This window comes from Dendrobium catenatum, unplaced genomic scaffold, assembly GCF_001605985.2.
Source record: "Dendrobium catenatum unplaced genomic scaffold, ASM160598v2 fragScaff_scaffold_749, whole genome shotgun sequence".
NCBI classification, from domain to species: Eukaryota; Viridiplantae; Streptophyta; class Magnoliopsida; order Asparagales; family Orchidaceae; genus Dendrobium; species Dendrobium catenatum.
The window spans coordinates 1-8,038 of record NW_021319211.1 but is presented as its reverse complement, the minus strand read 5'-3'; the positions used below and the strand labels follow the sequence as shown (position 1 = coordinate 8,038).

At 35.3% G+C, this 8,038-nt stretch overlaps 1 long non-coding RNA gene across 1 annotated transcript; it reads right to left on the bottom strand.

Annotated features, from left to right (window-relative positions):
- Positions 1-5,251: 5,251 nt before the first annotated feature.
- LOC110110439 lies at positions 5,252-6,158 on the bottom strand. Its single transcript, XR_002304711.2, has 4 exons — positions 5,853-6,158; positions 5,658-5,743; positions 5,469-5,570; positions 5,252-5,339 (listed from the first exon to the last, which is right to left on the bottom strand). It is a non-coding gene; the product is annotated as an uncharacterized LOC110110439 (long non-coding RNA).
- Positions 6,159-8,038: the final 1,880 nt, after the last annotated feature.

Genomic DNA, 8,038 nt, shown 5'->3' with positions numbered 1-8,038 from the left:
GGGCAAAACCGAAATTGTCTAAACCTAAGGCGTATCATAGTGCTTGTAAGCTTTATATGCATGTGCTTCCTATAGCTTGATTGAGGGCATCTATGGAACGCATGTGGCCAGATTGCAGGCAATTACTTTGGGAAAGCGAGTTCTCTTCGGACGATTGCCCCTCAGGGTGAAGACCTATCTAGGCAAGTCCTTTAGATGAAACTACCAAGAATGAGCATATCTTCAATCTGATCCCTCATTGGCAAGCTTATGCACCGCAAGCTCTACTGAGGTGAGTGGCAACTTGCTCACTGGTTGATAATGGTGACTATACTGTAGTGAGAGGCTTCCTTTGAGGCAAGGCTTATTTTGACAGCATGCTCCTAATGGGACAAGGCTTATTTTAATAGCATGCTCCTAATGGAGTCCCGTAGAAAGAAACCTACTTAGATACCCAGAAGTTAACTAAATGGTCATATATGGGTATACATTTAATTCTTCGATTCATTTGATCCATCGAAGAGCGACTTACAAAAAAGAACCAAGTAAATATAAAAAGAAAAGTATTTAATGTCTTCACCAAATGATAAAAGGGAAAGTAAATGAGAATTACTAACCTATTTTTACTATTGTATTGAGTTAAGCGCCCTCCAAAATTCTCATTATGACATTGATTTGGCCAGTACACTATCTCTAGCTATAAATAATGGTGAGAGGTGATGGTGTGGTTGCACTCCTCTTCCTTTGCTTTAAATGTTTTCTACTAACTCAATTGAGAGATGACTGACTTAAATCCTTGCGGGTAATGGACAGTAAAGAGATAAGGAAAGCCCTTCTATATAAACACAACCCATTGGAAATTGAGAGAAAGAAGTCCAACAAGTCCGCATAGAAGAATAAGGCAACTAAGGTTGGGCCGAGTAGCTGCTAGGGAGGAGCCAAGTTAAACTATAGAAGTATAGCCGAGCAAGGCAACAGAGATTAGGCTGACTAAGTCCAAGGTAACCAAGCTAACAAGGTGATAGCGGTTGTGAAGAACAAGGTGAGGATAATCCTTGTGAGTTCTAATGATGTGGCTCTCCCTAAAAGGCACGCTAAGCAAGTCTCTTCATTGTAGGAAAGTCGCAAGGAACCAAAGGTGGTAAAATGCAATCTTGAAGCAACAACTCCTCCAAAAATAGTGCCAACTCAATCTCTTGTGAAACCCACTAAATCTTACGACCCCATGCTAGAGAAAGTTGGACAATCGTAAAAGACAAGAAGAGGTAAGAAGAGTTATTTCCTATATTCAAATAAATTAAATTTTTTTGTTGTGTGTAGCCAAACTCAAGCAAACCAAGTGTTCACCTGACCTTGAGCTAATTTCTAGGTCACCTATCAAGAATGTAGGAGACTTCAGCATTGAATCGATGAGCTCCAAGCTTGTACAAGAAAACCATGGACCTCCACAATAGGCTGCTCGAGACTACTCTTAGTCTATTGGATAAAGAGTTGCCTCTTCTTGATTCTTCTCTCATACTATAGAGGTGGCACCATTGATGCAGGATATGGCAAGCCAACACACACCTCGACCTCTACAAGAGACTATTTTGTGAGAAGAATGCTGAGGTCTCAAAGGTTGAGCATACAAAGGAGCATGTGTATCCGTCCCCAATCTAAGAACTCCCTGCTACCTTGTCCGTGATAACTCAAGTCCTCCCCACCCATTGGTGGACAGGATGTTGAGATCCTTGTCTTAGCGCCATTTTCCTTGGAAGCTCTTACTGAGTGAGTTCATGTATTAGCGAAGGAGCTTGCCCGCTCTCGAGCTGAGTCCAAGAAAAGGATTGAAGCCTTGGAGAATGCGAGCTCAGCAATGGACCCCAACACTATGCAAGAGGTGTTAGAGTTGAGGGCTAATGTGATAGTAACTCGCTGACTACTGAAGTCGTTGCAGTCGAGTCAATTCTTGGTCGATGTCCACTTCATCATATGACATCTAGTAAGAAATTAGTACCTCTTGACCTTTTGTTAGATTCATTGTATTGGTTATATCTATTAGAGTGAATAAGCTCCCCTATATGTAATATAATTTGGTAAGAAATTATGTATGTAAAAAGAAGTAATGAAAGTTTCCAAGTGTTGTGTATTCTTTTTGTTTGTGATTGCGAGTTACATCTTTGTAATTTTTTTTTTACTTGTTTCTTTTAAGATGACACTAGTTTTTTAATGCAAAGATTTTTTTTTTTAAATCTTGCCACATGAAAGTGATTATGATTTCTAATTTTCTATTGATGATGACTCAATTTTTTAGGTATAAAAGGGCTATATGGAAAGGTACACCTAAAATAATAAAAAAAAGATAAATAATCAAATACATAATGACACAGAGATGTGGACTAATGGTGCACATGTGGCATTTTGACTCTGATGTGATCCTCTAGCAGCTACCCAAGGTGAGATTTTGGGGGCGAGTGATTTAAGCGAGTCTGCGTAATTGGTATGTAATGAGAGTTTATGAAGGCGAGTCCTTATAAGTGAATGGCATGTTACATGGGTGGACGTGGTTGAAAGCAGGGGAAAAGTTCAGTTAGTGAAGTGGTGATCATAGGCTTTATAGATGTGCGCTTCATGTGTCTTAATTAGGAGCATCTCCGGAAGGTGGGTGGCCTTACTTGCATATAATTGTTGAAGGAGAGCAATATCTCTTGGGGTGAGTGCCCCTCAGGACATAAGGCTGTTTGGAAAAGTCTTCTAGATGAACCCATCAAGAATGGGTATATCTCTGATATGATTTTCCAAGGGCAATCTCGTACATCGCGACCTATGTTGGGGTGAGAGGCTACTTACTCAAACATTGGTGTTAATGAATGCTTTGCATGGTGAGGCTTCCTTGCTGAGGCTCCCACTAGCTGAGTCATGTGGACCAAAAACTGCTTAGATACCTACAAATTGCCAACATGGGCATATATGAGTATATAATTTGAATATCATTGATAGTGGTCCTCGCAAGTTTATTCTCCTTTTTTATCTATTATTCTATATAAGAAAAGGGCAAACTTTTATGGGATTGGGGATACCATATGTTTTTTAAACATGTAATTCACATGTTCCTTCACAACCTCTTTAATAGTGGCAAGCTCTCTGATGGTCAAAGTATGACCCAAATAATCCTCTAGAACCCACAAACCCATATGTGGGACTCAAAGGCCTTCTTGTATGAGATCCAACTCCACCAAGCTACTTCTCTTTCTACGATAATATCAATTCTTACTCTATCCAACCTGCTATAATAGAAGATGAAGTTGAGGGGAATGGAGACATTGAAGTCATGTTCCAATCAATAAAGCGCTCGTTGGAATACATGGTAGGTCATAATTGAATGAAGATGTGCCCGTATGTTTTAAGTAAATATATGGCACCTTGAGTCAAAGTTTCAGACCCATATTTTCCTTTGCTTTCTTGGTTTCTCCTGCATGAGGTGAAGATGCATACGAAGCTCTTTAAGGGAAAAGGGCATGAGAAGTAGCCCACTCACTCACAGACAATGTTAGGTAGAGATGTTATGGAATGTATTACCATGGACCACTGTAATAAACAAAGACTTCAACTTCCAAGCCCTTGACATATTGCAATCTTACCAACTAATTCACAATCAATTCCCATGACATTTGACACATATAAATCCTTCCCCCAAAAAAGATGATCTCAACATCAGCAATATTAATTTGTTCTAGTCATTATCTCCCAACCTTTCTTCATGTTTTATTAGATAGGTCATTTTGATGTTTAAAAAAAAAAAGAAATATAGATGATTTGGTATAATGGTAATTTAATAAACTAAAAAAAGTGGATTCATATCCAATTTGAATTGCCTATAAATATCTGAAAGAAACAATTGTTTCAACCACAGAACCTTTTAGTTGCCATCTGCATGCCTTCAAATAAGATGATCAATAAAAAAAAAAACACAAGTGATTTTTATATTTTAGAACAAAAGAGAGCAATATCAAATAAAAAATCACTTTACATGCAAATGAAAACTATTATGCAGAAGTTCATATACTAAAATCCACCTCATTCACCGCACTCATGTTTAGTGAGATGGATGTCGCATGCAATGACAAGTATATAATTGCAAAGGAAAGTGAGATAGAGTTCACAACTCTGTGCATCCCTTAGGAAGCATAAATATTTATAATAATGGAACAATAAGAATGCTAAAGGCTTGCAACCATAAATAAAAATAATAATAAAAAAAAGGCTTACAACCATAAACATTTTCAACAAATCCTTACAATGTAGCTTAAGAGATATATGGGAAGTGAAAAATATCATGATGCAACAACAAAGTGGGGAGCATAAACACAACATCAAAGTAAAAAATGTGTTAAAGATGTCACCAAAAGCATGAGTATTCATATGGAAGTCACATGCAGGCATTATAAAAACAATGTCAAGCAGATGTGCTCCTTATCCAAATCGCCAGCTTGTATATGGATATGCGACGCATAGATGATAAACAGGAAGAAGTGGCATTAAAGATGAGAAAGTTGCGCAACTCAATAATAAATCAAAACAATCAACATGGCAAGGTAAATCTTCCCAATAGCTAATGTAAATCAAAATAGTCATAATGACCCTGGGCTATTTGTGAGGGGTTATTTAGTCATAGTCTATTTAAAGAGTTCAATTTAAACCTTTTGACTCCTCAAATATATAAAATAACCCCACAACTTAGGATCACCAATATGCAAGGCATCATTAATCACTGTCTTCATGCTCTAGTGGTCATTGATGTTATAGTCACCATCGTGCCTAATGCCATTGTCTGTTAATGTAGTAACAATTGACTCTAATACAACATAATTAATGTCGCAAATCGCAATCAAAGTCAATGTCACAATCATTATTGATATTGTAATCTTTAAATCATTAATTAATCAAAGTATGATATATGCATAGAGTTGCTAAATTTTTTAGTTCATTACAATTGAATTTCTTATCTCCATCTTTTAAGGACAAGCCTTATCCATAGAACAATTTTAAATAGGAATTGCCTTTCAATACCAGAATGTAAAAGTCACAATGAGAATTCTCTATTATTTTCGACAAGCCCATTGAAATATATTTTTCCTAAAAATATATTTCTCTTGTGCAATTAAAACACTAGTTAAGACATATGCTTCTATAATTCAAATTTCATCAATTATAGTTCTCAAAAACAAAAATCGACCAATACTATTTTATAATAATTAAAGACAAATGAAAAAAATTATGTTAGGAAGTATCTATACCGTAGGTCGAGAAAAAACTGAGCAGACAGTGTTATCATGCCCTGATAAAGCACAGACCATAGCCTTAGTACGGATATCCCAGACCTAATGGAGATGCAAAAAATTCAAGCTTAACATTGAACAAACCATTTTGAAAGATAATCTAACTAAAGAGCATTTTGCAATTTCTTTGAAATAAAGAGTAAAACAAATTTCAAAGGGGAAAATACATACCCGACAAACAGAATCACGGCCTCCAGTCAACAAAATATCAATTGTTGGATGAAGAGCTAAGCAATAAACACCACTGAGGTGTCCATGATAAGATCGAATTACCTGGGAAGATAACAGATTATGATATATGCAATAAAAAAACTGGTTATGGCTTTAGAAATATTACTTAATAAGTGAACATTAGTAAACCTTATTCTGTTCAAGGTCCCAACATTTAACTTGTTTGTCATCACCAGCAGAGAACAGATACGTATGGCGTTGACTCACAGCAAGTCCTAGACATTTAAAGGAAACAAGTAATTGGTTTCTTATATTTTTTAAAAACTTTAAAGAATCTCCACTGAAGTAGTGCAGTTACTAATTTCTTCAACATATGCAACTAACCTCGGATTTGCTCAATATGTCCCGTCAATGTGAGTTTCAATCTTCCAGTTGCAACATCCCATATCTTTCAAAGAAACAGATGAATAGAAGAAGAGAGAGAACGAAAAAAATTAACATCCACACATAAAAGAAGATGATCAAAAGTATCATGGCACCTTAAAAAATCATCAAAGCAAACAGCCTACATCATTTTATCTCTTTGTCTGAACATGATTTCAAAGCACAAGTGAAAATGTCTGAGAAAAATAGATAGAAGAGGGAGGGATCACCAGGACATAAAGCTACTTCCCTTGTTTATTTATCTCTTTCTCTGAACATCATTTTATCCCTCAGCTTCCCGCCCCTGCCCCTACACCCTTATGTTCATCGCCACGAATAGCACCCACCATGAGGACAACACCAATGAGAGCAGACATGTTGTCACTAGTGTCCGTAAGAATATTTGAGATATATCTAGTGAAGTTCTCAATAAGGTATGACATATGTATAGTGATGCTTACCATGATAGCTAATAGGCGAGGGTGAGAAAGATATCCTCTCCTCCTAATTACCTTTTTCCTAGTTAATTATTTTATTGTGTTATTTCATTGAACCTGACTTAAATGTTTGTTATGACTTATAAGTTAATAAAGTTTTATTGAATGAAATAAAAATGAATAGTTGTGGAATAGATATACATCCTAAAATTTAAAACTTCAAGATTTTTCTCGAATGAATTATTTTTTATCAATTAACCATAAGTTTATAAAATTATTTGTCAATTATTATATGAGGCCATAATTCAAAATTCCAAGAACAGAGATTTTCAACAATTTATTCAAATATATATAAAAATATGACCATAAAGAATTTCTCTTACTTGATTGAGGAGACTACTTGATTGGTGTTATGGTTTGCATTGTTAGACATAGCTTACTTGCAAATGTGATCAATATGCCATAGAATGAAGTTTTTTTGAACCCTTTATAAGCCATAGCATTCAATGATAGAAGCAAAACTTGCTACATGTCAATGGTCTCCAACATTGAGTACATGTATGACAACTTTCACAGTGGAACCTAGAATAATGAATGGTGATGACAAATAAGGAATTAATTCCCATATAATAGAACGTGAGATTAAGCGGTCAGGCTCTGCAATGTCTCAATGGAGATCCTTGCTTGAAATTTATAAAATATTGCGTGAAAGTCTCTAATTTGTGCATGTTTACAAACTTGGTATAAACCTGAATATTTGAACCCTATGAAAACATAATTGATATGCCTTTTTAATTAGTAATTTAATTTTTTTGTTTAGCGCATAGAGCGGGTTTCCTAATTGCATTGACCCAAAAGAATGAACTCTTTTCCCATATTATTGAATCAGCAAACCTTAATGAGAAATTAAAATAACTAATATTTCATAGTTCAAGATACCACAAGTCTAAAGATGAAATCCAACCAACAAGACAATTTGTAATTGTACTTCTCCACAAAAGCCAAGCTTTATATATTAAGAGCTAAGTCAAGTCTTTAATGAAGAGTAGTATGAAATGTTTTATTATTCAAAATTGGCCAACTTGGGAGCCTTGAACTTTATATCGAGATTATAAGTACTAATAGCTAAGTACAAAAGACAAAAACCACAACAGCAGGGAAAAAATGTTCTAATATTACTAAGCACTGCATTTGCTATCCCTCACAAGGTATGCTTATATTTCTTGGGCTTAAGCATGATGCTATTGATTATGGGATAGAATTTCCATATAACAAATGATAATGTACCTTAAAAAATTAGGTATTTGTTTAAAATTAGGTATTTGTTTAAAAAACTCTGCTTAAACCTATCCCTAAGGGCTTATATATATAGACTTCTAAAATACAAGTAATCAGCCACCACCTGTTTCTAGTCCGGTCTGGGTTGGCTTTTTATGAATCAGTTTTCTGGAATAATCAAGCAGGCATGGTGTTGTTCAGCTCCTGCGTCACTCCTCTATTCATCTTTAGAAACGAAAACTATTTCTTCTTTTCCTTGAAAAATCTTTAGGTGTTTTGTCATTCACCTTCATTCTTAACATTGGAGCAAATTAAATCCTAGATCTAGCCATTGTATCTTTATTGGATACTTCTTAAATAAATAATGATACAAATGCTATTTTCGAGTCATTCTAAAAAAAATTATAATTCAATTGATTTAACATTCTTTGA